At 34.8% G+C, this 21,391-nt stretch overlaps 1 protein-coding gene across 7 annotated transcripts in view; it reads right to left on the minus strand.

Annotated features, from left to right (window-relative positions):
- Nucleotides 1-21,391, minus strand: part of LOC141459325 (uncharacterized) — a 799,141-nt gene that overhangs the window by 651,001 nt on the left and 126,749 nt on the right. The window lies entirely within an intron of this gene.

Below are 21,391 nucleotides of genomic sequence, written 5' to 3' on the forward strand. Positions count from 1 at the left end.
CATTGAAATAGAATCGTAAAATATTTAGTATAGCGTGTGTTGCTTATATAAAGGTATATAAAAACAAGCCCGTATTCAGAATGCAACGATGTGACAAAATTTCAAAGCAATCGGTGGAGAACTTTTAGAAATTTAAGATCTTATTAGTTAAGGATAACTAAGGTTCCTTAATAATCATAATATTTTGTAACTTTATAGAACGTACTATGTACTGAATTACTCAGTAGACCAAACGGCTAAGCGCCTCCCACTCTTCGCACTCTATCTCAAGAACGGTTCATTGTATGAAAAATCGCATAGAACCTAATTTGTAGAGAATTTTATGCTCTAAAACTTTTGTAATAACTTTAATTGTCATTTAGAGCAAAGGAGAGAAGATATTTACAAAACACCGATTTTCATGACCTTTGACCACTGATTTCGGGAATGTCGCAGACACGAGATTCTATGAGTCTTTTGAATCAACTTATAAAATGCCAAAACAAAGATTTAAACAAAGTTTATAGCTTATCATCTTCCATTTCAATATTAAATAATAATTTGCCTGGGCTATTAGGCTACATTCTGGTCTCTCACCATATCCAATTGAAAAATTTAACAGACAGATTTTAGCTGAATGGTTGCAAAGAATGTTGTAAATAATCAAAAAAATTCGTCCGAAACAAGTAGCGCAAATTGGACACCAGCCGCTACAGAAATGATCTGTAGAGAAACAGCAGCTATTAAAGACCATCCTCCTGTAAAAGTTAAGGCATTCCGAGCCCTTGAATTAATCCCAGCCCAAACCTCAACTCCTTCCTCCATTATAGCTTCTTCTTTGATAAACAATTTGCTGCATAACGTTCAACTCGTTCTTCTACAAACCTTTTGCCAAATAGCAGGGATTAATGTCTAATATTTACCAATTAGAGTGAAATCAATTGAAGTTTTTAATGAGCAATTGATGGTAAACAAAGATTTTTATACAAGTTTTTTGTCTTCTATTCCGAGATTTACCCCTTCTTTTACCCAATTTGACTGAGCCATAGGTTTAAACCGCATTGCACATCTATGGCATGAGCTGTCTAGACGGTTAATGAGGTGTCCAGCTTTACCAGAGACCTATATTTGAATCCTCATCACTCGATACCATATCTTAGCAAGCAAAGTTAAAACCAAACATCGGAAATATCTTACATATTAACATTTTTCAGATTAATTAATTATTATAAGCGATAAATTTTGCATACTTCATTAAATTCCTAAAACCTTTCATATTACATGTTATATGAAGTAAAAAATTAAGTTCTTTATGTGCTTTTGATTAGAGCCTAATTCAAATAATAAGGGGTAAGCCTTTTTTTGACCCTAAATAAATTTTAATTGACTTTTTTGCCCACTCATTATTTCGCGTTAATGAATGGTATGATACTGAGAAATTTTGATGAGTTATTAAATATGAAAGTGATAATTAATATACTCTTTAAAAAAGTAATAGCGCTAGACTAGATCTTTGTGATGCGGCAGCTGTTTGAAAAGTGCTGGGAATATAAAATTGATTTACATATTCTCTTAATCGACTATCGCCAAGCATTTGATAGTGTAGATAGATCGAAATTAATTGAAGCGCTATTGGAATTTCGGATCCCGCATAAATTGGTTAGATTAATCAGCATGACCATGGACAATAATGACGGAAGAGTGCTAGTTGGCGGTAAGCTGAGCAGGACGTTTCCTATCTCGGCGGGAGTGAGACAGGGCGATGCTCTTTCAGCTGTTCTCTTCAATCTGGCTCTTCATAGGGTGGTACGGGGGCTGAACATTTCCGGGAACATCCTTCAATCATGCAGTCAGATGTGTGCGTATGCAGACGACATTTGTCTGATAGCTCGCAGTGTCCCAGCACTTAAGGAAACATTTAGGAATCTAAATGACGAGAATAAAAAGATGGGGCTAAGTATTAACGAATGCAAAACAAAATACATGAGCACTAGCCCAGAGTGAAGCTGCGAGGAATTGAAAGTAGAAGGATTTACGTTGGAACGTGTTAAAAGCTTCACCTACCTGGGGTCTGAACTAAACGAGGGAAATAGAATGGTAAACGAAGTGAATGGGAGAATAATGTCTGCAAACCGAGCTTACTTCGCTAACCTATAATTGTTTAAGACCTCCTATCTGTCCAGCACTTCGAAGATAAGGCTTTATAGAAACCTTAATCAGGCCGGTTCTTACATACGGTGCTGAAACATGGACGTTCACATCTGCCACGATAGATAGTCTCAATGTTTTCGAACGTAAGATCTTAAGGAGGATTTATGGTCCAGTTTTCGACACGACTTCTCGCACATGGAGACCCAGAAAAAACTGTGAGCTTTATGCTCTATATGCGGCTGGGAATGTGGTCCGTTTCATCAAGGCTCGACGATTGGACTGGTTAGGCCATATTGCAAGAATGCCAGAAGACAGAATGCCGAGCAGACTGCTGCGTGGTACCGTCATAGGCATGAAGAAGAGAGTTGGCCGACCGTTGATGATGTTGAGAAGGACATGAGAGTCCTTGGAGTGTCAGGATGGAGGACAAAAACAGCCAATAGAGATGTCTGGAGTCGCATTATTAAGGAAGCCAAGGCCCGCCCAGGGCTGTAGAGCTACGTAGTAGTAGTAGTAGCGCTAGACTACGATACATGTTCATAAAAGACTATAATGATTAAATGGCAGTAATTTGGCGTCAAACAAATGGGTAATTCGCCTAGTGATTATATTGTGGCAAATCGTAAATCTTATGTCGCGCTGAAGTGATATCCCTATCTCTGCAGTCACTGTCTTGACGTTTGCATCAACACCAAACGGGATGTCCTAACTACCAAAAGCAACCTTCTCTAGTAATCTCCACTCTGTTTCTACAATTAATTTAATTATCTTCTAGTTATTTGTTTCCAAAGACCAGATGTTAACATAATTCTGGAATATTTTTTTTAAAAAAATAATATTAATTACATGTTTCTGTAGAAGTATGTGGGGGTTTTGCTGAAAACCTGTTTTGGTAGGAGATGCACGAGCATTTACCCGTTTGCAAATTTATCAAAATCTTGTTTATTATGACCACACATGGAGGGGTGGTCGAAACTTCGGGAGGTGATTCTGGGCATCATTTGAAACCCAAAAAATCCATATAAACTATGGCTCGATTCGGCTCCGTTTTATAGATATTTTTAATTTTATGTTTTTTTCAAGGTATTACTACTTTTTAGCAAACATTTGTCTATATTTCTCAAACTATTAAAGGTACAGCAATTTCAATAAGCTCATTAGCAATAAAGTTAAATTTCCTTTTAAATAAGCTAATTTATATTTCAAAATAATAATATCAAGTAGTTCACTTTGTGGCCCAAACATAAGAAATAGCAAGTTTCTAATTTTTTTCCAAAAAACTTTGACTTCATTTTTCTTAAAAATATTATAAGTTTAAAACGTGCACTACTCATGAAAAACATCTAACATACAAACACCTTTCGAAATTTATACCAATGAACTGTGGTTATTTTAACAATTGATGCAGAAATCTATGATTAATTGCAAAAAAAAATAGGTGTCAAAACAGCGTCGCCATTATGAAAGGAATAAGAAAAGAATTGATCAGAAACATCAAATATTCAGAACCATTTTTTACAAACGTGTAATTTAATAATTAATTTATTTAAGAACTATATTCAAAAATATAAAATTTACATTATAAATAATAAAATAAAATATAAAGAAGAAAATGGTATATGAGTTTAAATGAGTGTTAGGTACCAATTTCGAATGAAAGGATTTTCGTTTAACGAGTTTAACGAGATCTGTGTGCAATTCTTTAGTTAATTAAAAAATTATGCTAAATACGAGGGTCGTTTGAAAAGTCCGTGCAAAGTCAGAGAGATAGCACTACTGGCGCGTATCGAGGTTATGTTTAGTTAGTAGCTCTCTTGGAAGAACACACACCAAGTTTCAGCCAGATCGGTCTATTTCTTTGTGTTTGGCATTCGTTTGAATCGAGGAAGTCGAGTGATTTTCAAAAAATGGACGAAAAAGAATTTCGTGTGTTGATTAAACACTACTTTATGAAAGGCAAAACGCCTCAGGAGACTAAAGAGAAGCTTGATAAACATTATGGTGACTCTGCACCTTCGATTAGAACAGTTTATAAGTGGTTTCAAAATTTTCGGAGTGGCCATATGGGCACAAGTGACGCTGAACGTTCTGGACGCCCTGTTGAGGTTACTACTCCAGAAATCATTGATAAAATCCATGATATGGTGATGGATGACAGAAGAGTGAAGGTGCGTGAGATTGCTAGTGCTGTGGGCATCTCGAATGAACGGGTACATAATATTTTGCATCAACATTTGGACATGACAAAGCTGTCCGCAAGATGGGTGCCGCGATTGCTCACGCTTGACCAAAAACGAAATCGTGTGAAGTGTTGCAAGGACGGTTTGCAGCTGTTCCAGAAGAATCCGCAGGACTTTAAGCGTCGTTTCGTCACTGTGGATGAAACATGGATACATCACTACACTCCTGAGACCAAAGAACAATCTAAACAATGGGTTACCAAAGGGGAATCTGCGCCAAAAAAGGCGAAGACCGTTCCTTCGGCCGGATCTGGAAAAGGGTAAAACTATTACAGGTGCATATTATTCATCGTTATTGGACCGTTTGAAAACCGAGCTGCAAGAAAAACGCCCACGATTGGCCCACAAAAAAGTCCTTTTCCATCACGACAACGCACCAGCTCACACCTCAGCAGTTGTGGTCGCAAAATTAATGGAAATAGGGTTCTAACTCGTTTCACATCCCCCCTATTCTCCAGACTTGGCTCCCTCGGACTACTATTTGTTCCCAAATATGAAGAAATGGCTGGCGGGAAAAAGATTTTATTCAAACGAGGAGGTGGTTGCAGAAACGAATGGCTATTTTTCAGACTTGGACAAATCCTATTATTCGGAAGGGATCAACAAACTAGAGCAGCGTTGGACGAAGTGTATAAGTCTAAAAGGAGACTATGTTGAAAAATAAAAAAGGTTTACCCCAAAAAATTAAGTAGTTTTTATTTTTGCACGGACTTTTCAAACGACCCTCGTAATGTAAATAAAACACAGATTTTCTTGAACTACAAAATAAACTTTTGGAATCAGCAGATTGTGAAGAGCTAATGAATAAGCCAAAAACTTATTAATCGCTCTAAACGGTTTAGTAGTTTGAGAAATATAGACAACTGGTTGCTAAAAAGTTGAAATACCTTGAAAAAAACATAAAATTAAAAATATCTATAAAATGGAGCCGAATCGAGCCATAGCTTTATATGGATTTTTTTTTTGTTGCAAATGATGCCCAGAATCGCCTCCCGAAGTTATTGTATTTTCGACCGGTTTCGGATTTTCGTTCAACATAATAGATTTTGAAACGTCACCGACTCGCACTACAGCAAGTAGTTACTTCTGGAAGACCTGTTTTTGACCAAAACATTATTGGAGCATCCTATGTTTTCACCTACGCCTAAAAAAAGTACCCATATTTCCCTTTTCAAGGATGAGGTCCCTCAAAAAGGTGATTTCTTTTCAATACATAAAATCGATTTTTCACAAAATATAGGAGCTTTTTTTTTTTCAGTGCACTGCCTGCTTCCGGATAGTATTCTCTCGTCAACGTGGACAGAAAGCCAAGAGAGGGTCTGTTGTGGCTAGTTAGAGCACTCTCTGCCAGTCCAGTCAGTTTGGACTAGTGAGTCTAGCAAGAAGGAGTCTTAGAAAAGTCCATAGAGCAGCTTCTAGGCAAACTATGAAGGTGTGGATTTTTCTATTCACAATCCTAAGCCAAACTAACTCTTCACAACTGTTTCATCTTCTCCTTGACAAAAACGTGCAAAGACTCTGTTCTCTGACAGTTCCCACCGCTAAGTTTAGCACTATTGAATCTACAATGGCCAATAAAAAAGGCTTACAATCAACCTAATGGCCGTTCAGCCTTTGCTGGTGTAAGTTTAGGCAAGTTTAGGCTGTTAATAAACTTTATCGCAATACTTCGACTTAGAAGAATATTTTCCAGTATATGGTAAAGTAAAAAATAAGTTTAATATTAGTAGATCTGGGTGACTCACTGTAGAGTTTGTAATAAAGTTAAAACCACCTTTTACGCTCATTGCTGGGTTACTGTTTAGAAGCGTTTTATGCAAATTACCCGAACAAAAAGCCAACTAGGCTACAGTTGGATTTGAATAAAGAAATATGAGTGGACTATAGTGAAGGAGTAGACATTTAATTAAGCGAGATGTTGGTTGCATTTCGAATACTGGTCCCTACCCATTGTAGCAACATGCTGGACACCGTATTACCTGTTTCCTAACGAATTAGTTAGTTCAGGGTCATTAAATTTATTGCAGCAGGGTCACTCCGTAAAGTTTTGAGCTATGAAAAAGCAAGTATGTAAATTTGAGCTCTGTTCTATTTGCTTTAGTAACATCTCTAGACAATGTTTTACACTAAAAGTGTGCATTAATCACTGTCATGCAATGAAATCATTTTCAAACAACAACTGTTATCATTTCATGACAATTTTTTTTTGTTTTTCAATGGCCTCCGTAGAGTATTCACTCGTTTCAGACAACACTGTCCATCACCGGACAGTAAGCTGTTAGAAGTTCCTAGAAAAAGAGAAAATCTAAGGGGCCAGCAGTTGGGATTCGATCCCGGAACCTTCGCGTGGGAAGCCAAAACGCATAGCTAATCCCTTCCCTATTGCATGACAATCTTTTTATTATTACCTTAATCTGCTGTGAACCCTCACAAGACCTGCACTTACAACAATTCTCAAGCTTTTAACTAAATATTCATCAGACTTCCTAGGAAAGACAAAGATTACACTTAAACGAATTCTCCTAGAAAAATGATGGTTAAATAAAAGTTATAGATTTTTGGTCTAAAAATTTCATCGCCTATTTTTCTGGCGGGCTTAACGTCATGGACGGGAGCGGAATACATATTTTACTGTCAACAAATAAATAAAAGAACTATTCGAACTACAACATCGATTAGATACAGGTAGCTCACAACTGCATCATTTTATTGTAAAACAAATTCTTAAATTTTTGTTAAAATCAAATGAATGTGACTCGGCTTCCCAAAATATACAACTGTATTAAAACAACAGTCATTTCTCCTCTACAAATACAATTGATAATCACAATTCTCTTCAGGGAAGGGATTAGCTATGAGGTTAGCATACTGGACTCCCACGCGGAGGTCCCGGGTTCGAATCCAGCAGCTAGCCCTTAGATTTTCACTTCCTAGGAGCTTCTTACAGCTCACTGTCCGATGATGGACAGTGTTGTCTGTAACGAGAGAACACTGTCCGGAGGCCGGCAGTGCACTGGAAAAAGCTCCGGGCGCTAATAACCTCAGCTGTTGATGCGCCAAAAAAAAAAAAAAAAAAAAAAAAACAATTCTCTTCTATAATTGAAAAAAATCTGATTGTTCCTTTATTCTGGATAGATATACAAAAATTTTATTCAATTTAGATCTCAATAGAGCAGAAAACTCATCATATAATAATTATATACAGTGACTCCCATTAATATTGGGACAGTACATACAGAAGTTCAAAATTGACGAAAATTAAAAGTGGCACCCATTTATTCAAATTTTTATAAATTCATTTCATTTTATAATTACTATTAATTAGATAGATTAGATTAGATAGTAGACGGGACGGGACCCATGCCCCAAGGCACCGCAGCCACAGAAGACTTATTGTGCCAGTCCCTTCTTAGTTCTAGTAGGCGAACCCTCCCCTCCTAAAGAGGTCAAGGACTTTCCCTACTAGTTCTTTTTGCGCTACTATCTCCTTCGGCCTCAACGTTCCAAAGGTTTCATAGCGCAAACGTTCGATTGCAACGCAATCGAACAACAGGTGAGAGGCCGTTTCCTCCTCTTCCTGACATAATCTGCACAACGGCTCCGAGCTGATAAGCCCCACCTTGCGCAGATGCTTCTTGAACCTACCGTGCCCCGTGAATAGGCCTGTAATCAGAGTAATCTGATTTCTGCCCAAACACAGGGTCTCTTTGGATCTTTGCTTACACAGCCAAGGCATCAAGGTCTTGCTGTGTTTAACCCCAGGGCACATCACCCAGTTCTTTTCGTGCTCCCTCCAGATCCAATCTCTGAGAGCCGCGCGAACCGAACCCCTGGTGATCCCCAGGACAGGCTCTGGACCGATGAAAGGAGTGTTAGCCCCATTCCTGGCCAGATAATCAGCTTTTTCATTCCCTTCAATACCCACATGACCCGGCACCCATTCCAACCGAACTTTGTTGTGCCGCGCCAGTAGTTCTAGGGCCTTCCTGCATTCCCAGACCAGGGAAGAGGTGATTCTGAAGGATACGAGAGCCTTCAGTGCAGCCTGGCTGTCCGAAAAGATGCGAATCTCCCTATTTCTAGGTTCCATCCGCAGGTTTTCCTCAGCGCATATTTTAATAGCAAAAACCTCGGCCTGGAAGACTGTGGCGTATCTCCCAAGAGATCTCTCAATGAGTACCTCGGGTTTGACCCCATACACTCCAGACCCAGTCCCACAGTCCATCTTGGAGCCATCGGTAAACCAAATGCCTCCCTTCCGGTACTGATCCGTCCAGTTTACCCTCCATTCAGTCCTCGGTTTAATACACACCTGAAAAGGAGTCTCGAAACTGTATTTAGGACAGATACTGTCCCCTGCCATGTCAATAACCGGCCCAGGGTCGACCTTATCTGAAATAATCATATGGCCAATACAGGAACTTATACGCCTCCATTGCCCATTGCTCGCCATTCTGTACGCACTGGCCCTTGCCTCCGCCTGAATAACATATTGAAGCGGAGCCAACCCCAGAAGTACCTCCAGCGCCGCAGTAGGGGTGCTACTAAAGGCCCCCGTGATCATCAGACAGGCCAGTCTCTGCACCCTTGCTAGAGCCTTAATTGCCGTCTGTTGTTCAGTCTTCCTCCACCACACCACTGAACCGTACGTGATGATAGGTATGACTGTACGTGTGTAGAGCCAGTGGGTCATCTTTGGGCTAAGACCCCACGTCTTCCCACAGGTTCTAGTTATTCCACAAAGGGCCTGTTTAGCCCTTAATGTAACTCTCTCTATCTGCGCCTTCCAAGTGAGTCTGGTATCCAGGACAATGCCCAAATACTTGACCTCACCCGACACATCCAGAGTTTTACCAAAAAATCGAAGGTTTTTGTAGCTCTCCTTGTCCCTTCTCCTTGTAAAGGGAACCAGAGTAGTTTTAGAAGGGTTCACTGAAAGCTCTACCCTTCTACACCAATTTTCTATAACCTTGAGAGCTTCCTGCATGAGTTCAGCCACGATTGTCTCATGTCTACCCCTGACCACTACAGAAATATCATCTGCATAGCCAAGGACCGAGAACCCACGAAGGTCTAGCACCTCAAGTAACTCATCTACGACCATACACCAAAGGAGCGGGGATAGAACCCCCCCTGAGGGCACCCCCTAACTGTCGTTAACTCCAGCGATTCCCCTACTATTAATTAAATAAAAACTATTTAAATAAGTACATAAAAATGTTTTGGTGGATTAAAAAAAATATATATATTATAATAAGTGCAAATTCTACCTCTCATAAATATTGGGACACTATTATAATTTATAGTTTGTCCAAGGTTTTGCCCGAATATTTATACAATTTGTAAATATTTACCTTAAGCATATATTCAATATGAAATTAATAATTAAATTAGTTAATATAAATCAAGCCAGGTGTAACATGTCGCGCAAAAATACAAATACAACGATTGAACAAAGAAAAATTGTAATTTCTTTGCACAAAGACAAAAAAAAAAGTGTTAGAGGGACAGAAAAACTGATCGGACCTAAAAAATCTACTGCGTGGAACATCATTCAGCGTTACCAAAAAGAAAAAAGAATTGTTTCAACCCCACAAAAAGGCCGTCCTCGACTGCTCTCTGAGAGAGAGCAGCGTTATATATTAAAAGAATTAAAAAAGATCACCGACTTAGTGCTCCAAAACTTCAATGTGAAATTTTTGACATGTTCAGAGAGCAAAAAAGGAGCAGAAACTGTTCGGAGAGTGCTAAGAAAACTCGACTATCATGGTAGAGTAGCCTGGAAGAATCCTTTTGTCAGTAAGATAAATCGTGTTAAGAGAGTGAAATTTGCCGAAAAATATTTTAATGAAAATAATGAATTTTGGAATGATATACTTTAGCGATGAATCAAAATTTAATATTTTTTAGCCAGATGGAAGGGATATGGTCTGGAGGAAAGCGAATGCTGAACTCGTAAAGAAGAATTTACAGCCAACTTTAAAGGGTTTTAAAGCTCCACCTCCGGGTGGAGGTGGGTCAGTTATGGTTTGGGGCTAGATGTCCGCATCAGGATTTGGAGAATTAATGTTTGTTGATGGAGTGATGGACAAAATGGTTTATAGTAATATATTAAAAAATAATTTGAAAAAAAATGCCCAAAAATTGGGTATTTTAGGGTCTTTTAAATTCTACCAAGAGAACGACCCCAAACCTACGGCTTGGGTGATACGCCAGTGACTGTTATATAATTGCCCAAAAGTATTCCAAACCTCTCCGCAGTCTCCAGGTCTTAATCCCATTGAAGATTTATGGCAATATTTAGCTAGTGCTTTAAGTAAACGAGTAATATCTAACAAAAATGAATTAAAACGATGTTTCCTGGAAGAATGGGAAAAAAACACCACCTGAATTAACCAAAAACTTGTTTCACCTATGCCTGATCGTTAGAGGGCTATTGTAAGTCAAAAAGCAATTATTAAATTATTACCAACCAAATATTAAATAGTAGGAGATTTTAAATATTGAACATTTAAACTCTAGCACTTCTGGTGTCCCAATATTTTTAAGAGCCTTATTTTACACTTTTTCAAAAAGTGCTACCTAACAGTTTGGAATTTCATCGATTTATACTTATATATAATTTCCACAGATGTTGCTAATGTAATTTAAAAAAAAAAAAATTCCAAACTTTTGTATGTTGTTTTCATTTTCCTTTTAAATCTTTTTGTAATAGGTGTCCCAATATTAATGGGAGTCACTGTACATCTATTATTACCTAATGAACAGTTTATGCCAGGCTTATTTTCACCTTATTGTTCCTTTCAAATATATTAATTATTAAAACTTAGTGTTAGGAAAACTACATTTAAATTTGATGGCCAGTCTGTTTGTAAAATTTGTAATACTGATGAAGAGGATATCTTTCGTATAATGTGTAAATGCTAATCATATTCAGAAATTAGAACATTGTTTTGTAATTCTTTGGACAGTAATTTTATTTTAAATGAATTTGTAATATCAAACTGTAATTTAGTGAAAATGCAAAAACTATATACAGGGTGACCGGAGTTATATGCTCCACCCACTTTTGTTTTAAACGGCGGGAAATTTCGAAAAATAGAAAATACGTATTTAATTATTTTTAGTCTAGTTTATTTTTAGTGATTGACCCATTTTTTTAAAAACCTTTGTATCTCGAGATACAGTATCAAACTTTTGTTTTTTAAATGGAACGTTATATTTTTTGTTGCATATTTTTGTAGTATTTGAGCTCCTAAAAACAACAAAAAAAAAATTTTGGAAATCGGTTAGGTTTTTCAAAAGTTATGGTAATTTAAAATATGAAAAACAAATTTCAGTTTACTGTCAAAATTACGTTATTTTTTTAAAAGATTCTATTCAGACTGGACACAATCAACGGATAGGCAAGCCAAAACTCTGGACTCCCACACTTTGCTAGTAGCAGCACTTACGTATGGTGGCGAAGCCAAGATCTAGGCAGGCTAGAGTCTATTCGACGTTCAGGTTGTTTTTTTCTACAAACGTTTGGTGTGGAGTTTTAGGAAATCGAACTAATCGGCCCATACTTCTACAGAGAGAACTTAACTGGTGCAAGGTATCTAACTTTTTTTTTAAGAGACATTTTGCCAGTTCTGCTTGAAGATGTTCCTCTACAACGTCGGCTAGATATGTATTTTCAACAAGATAGTTGCCCGGCACATAATGAGAGAGTTGTTCGAGGTTACCTGGACAGAAATTTCTATGAAAAGTACTTCGGGACTCATTGTCAGATCCAATGGCCACCTCGATCTCTGGACATAACCCCAATGGACTATTTTTTTGTGGGGATATCTAAAAAATAAATTGTACAGTAACCTTAATCCCGTGGCTTCAGTCGAAGATCTGGAACGTGGCAATTTGATGGGCGTGTTATATTGACACGGGGACGTCGAATAACTCTAGCCTGTCTAGATCTTGTTTAAGAATAAGGGAATTTTGACAGTAAACTGAAATTTGTTTTTCATATTTTAAATTACCATAACTTTTGAAAAACCTAACCGATTTAGAAGCTCAAATTCTATAAAAATATGAACAAATAAAAACATAACGTTCCATTTAAAAAAACAAAAGTTCGATACTGTATCTCGAGATAATGGGGTTTAAAAAAATGGGTCAATCACTAAAAATAAACTAGACTAAAAATAATTAAATACGTGTTTTCTATTTTTTCGAAATTTCCCGCCGTTTAAAAAAAAAATATAGTGGGTGGAGCATATAACTCTGGTCACCCTGTATAAACAAACCATCGGCACAAGTTTAAAAACAAAAAATTTAAAAAAAAACTGAAAAATCCAATTCGAATAGTGTAACTTAAGGTTGATCAAATTTGACCAATAAAACCTTATTGTATCATCCAACGAGTGAGAACCACAGCGAAATATCAAATTTGAACTCAATGAGATTATTTATTTTTGAGTTACGGTGCATATACAACTTACTAAACTTATATTCAGATTATTTTGTTATCTTGTTTTAGACCAAATTGAATTTATTTTATTTTTTCGTTTTGTTTATTTATTAAGTGGTAATCGATAATAGTAGTTATCGATTTATTAGTCTCGTTTTTTTAGTTTTCGACCAAAAAAAAAGGTTCAAAATAAAAGTTATAGTTTTATATGTTTGTTATCACTAGGGAACGGATTCGTATGTATTTGCATATTTTTTTCTAGGCAATTTACAGACTTTTTCAACTAGGAGTATTCATACTGACACTTTTTAAGCCGTTTGAGTCTACTTTTATTTCACATATTTGGATGTTATCGCATATTTATACATATTTGATTAAAATAAATAAATATTTCTACATATTTAATCAAAATATGTACATATTTTTCATTTTGGGCATATTTTCATCATTGGGAGGTGGTTGACAGGAACTGTGAACCACAGACAGTAGGGCTGTGAATCACAGTGGTTAAAAAAGTGTTCTTAAAAGCACCAAGTCGCATTAAAATGCTAAAAGATCTCTATCCAGACTTGTGCCTTCCACCAGAACCAATATTGACAAGATGCGGTACTTGGCTGGAAGCAGCTCAGTATTACTATGAAAACTACAATAAAATCAAGAATGTCCTTTCACATCTCGAAGACGAAGCAGTAGCGATAAATACAGCCAAGTCTTTATTCGAGAAACCTAATTTAAGGAACGACCTTGCATTCATTTCTGACAATTGCGTATTTCTTGCACAAGCCATTACCCAACTTGAGTCCCAAAATGTTTGACTGACAGAAAACGTGTCCAACGTTAAAAAAGTCATCGAAAAGGTGGAAGGAATACCTGGGAATAAGGGAGATCTGATCAGATCAAAACTGGTAAAGTACTGAGCAAGAACAAAGGGTGGGAGACCATCTGCCAGATTTCTGATATTATCAGTGGAACAGAAGTCACCTCAGAACATCGTGTACTCTTTACAACCAACGAGATAACTTCTTTCAGCAAGGCACCTATAACATCTGTAGATGTTGAACGATCTTTTAGTCGTTACGCCTAAGTCCATCTTACGCCCAGATCGTCGTCACTTTACGTTCCAACATTTGAAATTTCATGTGGTTGCAAACAATTTCGAAGAGTGAAGTTTTCAAAATTGAAAATTTAACACATCTTTTTATAAATAGTAAAAAAGTTCTTTGTTGTATAAATCATTATAACTTGTAAAAACAAATTATTTTGTTCCTAATAAATTATTATAAATTGTAAAAATGTTTTTTTCTTGTATAAATAATTATAACTTGCCCCCCCCCCACAAAAAAAAATCCATTTTCATAAAAAAAAATGTCCATTTTACTTAAATATTCCAGAAAATATTTTAAGAAAATCACATATTTTCCACATAATTGACGAAAATAAATGCATATTTTAATTAAATATTTGGTATTTTTAAATACATAAAAATCCGTTCCTTAGTTATCACTGTCCAAAGTTCAACAACGGATGTAGTCGAAGCCGTTTTTGAGTAAATCTAAAATTTGCTAAAAAATCTATTTTGTAAAGTGTCACTATGGGACTGTGGATTTTTTCAAATTTGGAAATTTGTAAAGCCTAAGGCTTTTTTTAAAATTTTTATTATGAAAATTAATTATAGAATAAAATAACAATATTATAAACATCCTCTTCCTGAATTTAAATAAAACAAAATTACAAATTACTAGTTTTAAAGTAAATTTGTAATTTGAAAACTTGAGAAAATTGCCAGGAAGTGTCACGAACGTCTTGCGGCAGAATTCTTTTTCCTGGCGGAAGTGGGTGTTTGGCCCAGCCTCGAGAGGCTGTTCTTTCTGAAGAGTGATGTAAACAAAGTAACTCAGACTGTGTGAAAAGAAAAAAAAAATAGATAAAAAATGAATCGATTGAAAAGTGAGCGCTAAAAAGAGACAAAAAGCTTTCATACCCATGAAAATAACTGCTCTAATGGAATAATTTTCTTTTAATGCGAATATTTATATATTTTGGGCACAATAAATTATAGACTAAAACACAGTACAATAGTGGCTGTGTGGTAGCGGGCAGATGTTGCAAATGCTAAGCGATCAATACATTGTGGGCGGTGCTAGAGTTCGACTCCCGCTTAGAGTGCACCGCAAATACTTATTATGAGTTTTCAAAAATTTTAATTACTTCTAAATACTCAATTTTTTAGTTTCTCTAAATGTACTGATCCAAACTAATGCGTTCGCATCTCGAATAGTTTACTTGTTTTGTTTTTTCAAATACTATTTTTTAGTCAAAGACTAACTTTTTTATTGTTTACTGTTTCTAACTCTAATAAGTTACAGAAGATATTTTAATCTGTTCAGTTTTCGGGATTGTTCGCTTACCACTTAGTTAATCTCTTCCTAAAGATTATCATTATCATCTTCACTAATTAGAAAAAGGAATTTATTGAAAAAGTTTATTTGAGAACGGCGACTCTTCAAGTTTTAATTTCTCATACCAAAATAAGTGCAGTTCAACCAACTCTAGCTTAGAATTAAATGCGTCTTAATATTGGTTTCAAGTTAAGCAAACCTGGCACAGCGTTCACTCAACCGCGTCGGCCTCTTAGTTTCCTTAAATTAATTATTAATTGAAAATTTACTTATTGAAAAACCTCATTAAATGAACTACGGTGGTTAGGTAGCAGGGTTGAAACCTTATCTTATTATTCTAAAGTGGGACTTTTTCATCACAAATTTTCGGTACTGAATTTATACTGAAAATACAATTTTTTTTGCATTTCAGTCCTATCAATTACCATGTGTACTTGATACTTATTTTAAGCAATTATTTTATAAATTATACAAGGTGTTACATTTTAAGCTCCGTCAAGGCCGTGGGGCTATAAGGATGATTGTAGGCCCATTAACTGGCCACTGTAGGCTCAGGAAACACATGCATCGCATGGGCCTGGCAGATGATAGCCTATGTAGGTTCTGTCAGGAAGAGGAGGAAACGGCACTGCACGTGTTGTGTCAGTGTGAGGGGCTCGTGTGGCTAAGGATGTTACTTCTCGGGGAGGAAAAGCCAAGGCCTGTGAGCTTTACCCAAGAGTCGCTCTCCAGCATTAAGAGTCTGATTAAAAGGACAGGTCTGGAGAGTGAACTTTAAAGTGAGGGGAGCCACAATAGATCCAAAGGGGTCGCAGTGGCGTAGGCCTTGAGGCCACCCTAGTCTAATCTAATCTAATCTAATCTACATTTTAAGCTCAGATGCATTTCTGCTTAAACGGTTAATCTGAGCCAAAAAAAAATGGTAGAGGTACAATTTGTTGCCCGTCACCGCTAGTTTCAGAATATGTGACTTGATTTTAGATTCCTGCCCGCATACGCGGCAGACGCGTGTCCAAAAGTAAGGGTTAGGACCCCCCATTTTCATGTACACAGTTTTAAAGAGTGTATAACGTTATAAAAGAAACCGGAAACCGTAATTCGATATCTTCAAAAATTAAAGGTGCTAGGCCATTTCAGAAATCTGATATTTATTAATCATATTTCAATTTTTTTAACTTGTTATCAAAGAGAAAGAAGAGCACGCGATAGGTTATTTTTATGTATTTTTTCATCCCCTTTTTACTAAAAATATTGCCAAGGCAGTAAAGCTAGTATTTTTCTTAATATCGGGAAATAAGTAGTTTATTGAGTGATTTTTCTAAGCAATAATCAAATGTTAAGAGCTTTAGATGTTCACAAGCATAGGCAAAAGGGCTACAAATTAATTTTACATCTGTTTCAAACAAGAAGGTATAATTATTTTTTGGTAATTTTGGGAGAGTTGCGTTTAATTACCAACAAAAATTGGAAACCTCCTGCCACATATTTAAATGTTCAAACTTATTCCTCAATTTATCAAGTAATGCACTTAACACAGCTTGTGCAGCATGTAATGTGCCTTCAAAGGGTGCCTGCTCTGGCTTGCAAGCACATTTGCATTCTCAAATGGCTCTCTGTATCTGATCTGGTGGAATAGCTCCACAGAGAAGTTAAAAGGGTTGGACAGAATAATATGTAAAACCGCATGGCTGGTGGTCGAATACTTGGCCCTTCCGTTAGGTACGGTTTCTTTGTTCTAAAGAATATACAGGGTGAACCAGTAAGTAATGTCCATAGGCCTACTGTGTGTAGTACATCTGAAGTGGAGTTCAAAGACGTATTGGCCAACTTCATATTTTCCACTGTTCTTCAGTGACGTCACTTTAATTTTTTTTTTCTAAAATCATTACTTTTTCGCAATAAAAATGTTATTACTCAGTAAGTTTTAGTCCGAAGTCAATTCTGATGACACGGCCAAAAAGACAGTTTAAATACTAATTAAAAATATTTCCTAACATTTTCTCAAATGTTTCAGTGAGATCATAAGTAAATGTTTAAAGTGCAATTTGTAACCTTTGAATTCCTTATTTTAAGGCAATCTACTTCAAAAACTGACTACTGGCCCATCTAAAAGAGTTTTCAATGAATTAAACAACTTGATAAACTAACACTATTGAGTGCTCGTGAACACGTTTTCTTGCAAAACAAACGTAATTTCTCATACGAAGATAAAAGGAATCCTGGAAAATGATATACCGTTAGAAAGCCCATTAGACAAGGAAACTTTTATAAAAAGTGCCAGCACCTAGGTCTGATAATGATCACATAAGGGCCTAATGAGTTTTCTTAAAAATTTCTGTTACTTTTTATTTTTCCAGTATCCAGGAGGAAGATTGAGGCTGTTTGGAGAATAACTTATGCTTCAAAATGGTGACAATAGTTAGAAAATGTATCTGTCTTTATAACCGTGTCATCAGAATCGAATTTAGACTAAAACTTTCTGAGTAATAACATTTTAATGCAAAAAAGTAATGATTTTAGAAAAAAATTTAAAGTAACGTCACTCAAGAACAGTGGAAAATATGAAATTGGCCAATACGTCATTGAACTCCACTTTAGATGTATACTACACACAGTAGGCCTAAGGACATTACTTACTGGTTCACCCTGTATAAGCGTCTTTTTAAATAGGTGCGTACAAAAGTTTAAATATTGTAAAGGTGCCCGAGTGTAGTTAAAGTTAGTTACGGAAAGCTATACTGCCCGAAATGAAATCATATTTTAGTATTGTGAAACAGTAATGGTTCTAACGTACCTTTAGTGCTGAGTGAAATGTTTAACTCTTCAGACTGATCAAGTACCGACCCTCTGATACAAAATTTTTTGTTTCTTTATACAAAATAAGTCATCCTGTAACAATAATAATAATAATAACACTTATTCATTGGGCTGCTAGCTCTTAGATTCTTCTCTCTTCCTAGGAGCTTCGTACAGCTCACAGCCCGGTAATCGACAGTGTTATCCTGTAACGTGAGAACACTGTCCGAAGGCCGGCCGTGCACTAAAAAAAAAAAGCTGCGGGCGCCAAAAACCACAGAATTTGACGCGCTTTAAAAAATTAAAATTTTTATTAATTATTATACATTTGTATTAATTATTATACATTTGTATTAATTATTATACATTTGTATTAATTATTATACATTTGTATTAATTATTATACATTTGTATTAATTATTATACATTTGTATTAATTATTATACATTTGTATTAATTATTATACATTTGTATTAATTATTATACATTTGTATTAATTATTATACATTTGTATTAATTATTATACATTTGTATTAATTATTATACATTTGTATTAATTATTATACATTTGTATTAATTATTATACATTTGTATTAATTATTATACATTTGTATTAATTATTATACATTTGTATTAATTATTATACATTTGTATTAATTATTATACATTTGTATTAATTATTATACATTTGTATTAATTATTATACATTTGTATTAATTATTATACATTTGTATTAATTATTATACATTTGTATTAATTATTATACATTTGTATTAATTATTATACATTTGTATTAATTATTATACATTTGTATTAATTATTATACATTTGTATTAATTATTATACATTTGTATTAATTATTATACATTTGTATTAATTATTATACATTTGTATTAATTATTATACATTTTTATTAATTATTATACATTTTTATTAATTATTATACATTTTTATTAATTATTATACATTTTTATTAATTATTATACATTTTTATTAATTATTATACATTTTTATTAATTATTATACATTTTTATTAATTATTATACATTTTTATTAATTATTATACATTTTTATTAATTATTATACATTTTTATTAATTATTATACATTTTTATTAATTATTATACATTTTTATTAATTATTATACATTTTTATTAATTATTATACATTTTTATTAATTATTATACATTTTTATTAATTATTATACATTTTTATTAATTATTATACATTATATTCTTATTTGTATTTTATTTATTTCACCTCTCTCCAATGAAGTGTAACACAGGCCGCTTAGGAGATGAATTCAATAATGCGAATAATTAATGACTGATAAATTAATTATCTCAATATTGAAAGGGATTAAAGGCGCTAATGACCTCGGTAGTCGATGCGCCAAAAAAAAAAAAACAAATTGAAAGGAATTTTGTTCCTTAATTAATTAAAATTAATTTTTTGTTCAGTTTTGTTTTTATTATAAATAATATTATTTAATCTAATTACTATATCTTCCTAATTTTTCTTATCTCTTTTCCATTTATAAGTGAAGAGACAATCGAGTTAATTATTTCAAATTTATTTATCATTCAACTTCATAAAATCAATATTCAATCAATATCAATACTTGACCAGTAGCTGTTCAAACAAGAGAATGTTTATCTTTTGAACTATCCGTTGGTCAAGATTGGTTGGTAATAGATGCATTTTATTCGGAGTAGATAGGTGGGTGTGTAAACAAAGAATCAAAATGAGGTGGGAGCAGCTATATCTTATTCACAATTGTTTCCTTAGACCAGTCTTGCAAGAATTGTCTTTTGTTGAACTTGGCAAATTGTTTTTGTTTTTGTTTTGTGCAACCTGTTGCCAAGAAATTGCATTTGCTAAGCGTACGGTTAAACTAGTAAAATAACCGCATGATACCTAGTTAGCACGCTTTTTCGATGCCGTTTTTGTTTTTCATCAGGCACAACATATTGTTTTTTTTTTTTGTTTTTTTTCAAGATCGCCATTATTTAACGACGTTTGATTTTTCGGTTAGCTCTTTTTGAATAGCTCCTACGACTTAAAAAAAGTTAGTCAGGCTTTCCTCTAACGTGCCATTACAGTTTATTGTACTGGCTTACCTAAATAAAATAAAATTAACTAATAATGAATTCATGCTAAAAATACAATCAGAATTTAGAGATGTTGTCTGCTACGAAAAGCAAATAGCGATAAATACCATTTGTGTTTACAAAAAATTGGTATTGGATTTTGGGAAGAACGACTATGATACAAATAGTTTGAAATTTATTGTATTAATGTAATAATGAAACTGAGAGGTGCATTGTTTAATTTTAATTTAAAGGGACGCAAATAAGCGTTTTTGTTCTTTCTATAATCTTGAAGTGATTGAAGATATAAACCATTTTCATTAGGGAATGTCCGATTTTACAGGAGCTCAGAGTGTAGTGCTTGGAAAACAGAAAACTTAAAACAATTTTTATTATTAGATCATTTCAAATTTTAACAATAAAAGAATATGTTTAGTACTATAGTTTTAGTCCATGTTACATAAACAGAGTTAACTCGGCAGAAGGGCTAAGTCCATGCATAAGGTGTGTTTTCTTTTTCAAATACATACGTACAAGAATGTTTGTTAATTTAGTTTGAATTCTCTTTAAGAATATTTTGTCTTTGTATGAAAATAGTTCTTTAATAAACACAATTAATATTATTATTACTATTATTATTATTATTATGATTATTATTACTAATGTTATTACTATTACTAATATTATTTTTTTTTTTTTTTTTTTTTTTTTTTTTTTTTTTTTTTGGCGCATCAACAGCTGAGGTCATTAGCGCCCGGAGCTTTTTCCAGTGCACTGCCGGCCTCCGGACAGTGTTCTCTCGTTACAGACAACACTGTCCATCACCGGACAGTGAGCTGTAAGAAGCTCCTAGGAAGAGAAAATCTAAGGGTCAGCTGCTGGATTCGAACCCGGGACCTCCGCGTGGGAGTCCAGTATGCTAACCTCATAGCTAATCCCTTCCCTTACTAATATTATTATTATTACTATTATTATTATTACTATTACTATTACTATTATTAGTACTGTTCACGACGAGGCGTATTCAAACTTCAGTAACACTGAAAGTGGGGCAGTATGAAGTGGAAACTAAACCCGCTGCGAAGTATCTAGGAGTGACATTGGATACCAAGCTCAAATTTTTTGAGCAAATTAAGAGAAGCGTGGAGAAGGCCGCTAAAATGTCAGCAGCATTAAGCCGGCTAAATGGCTAACTGCAATGGGCCGCAACCTTGCAAAAGGAAGCTGCTAATGTCAGTGGTGCACTCCATTATGCTATATGGGGCAGAAGTGTGGGCAGACAGGTTAA

The sequence above is a fragment of the Rhodnius prolixus genome, unplaced genomic scaffold, assembly GCF_049639745.1.
Source record: "Rhodnius prolixus isolate KJV_2025 unplaced genomic scaffold, Rpr scaffold_11, whole genome shotgun sequence".
Lineage (NCBI taxonomy): Eukaryota > Metazoa > Arthropoda > Insecta > Hemiptera > Reduviidae > Rhodnius > Rhodnius prolixus.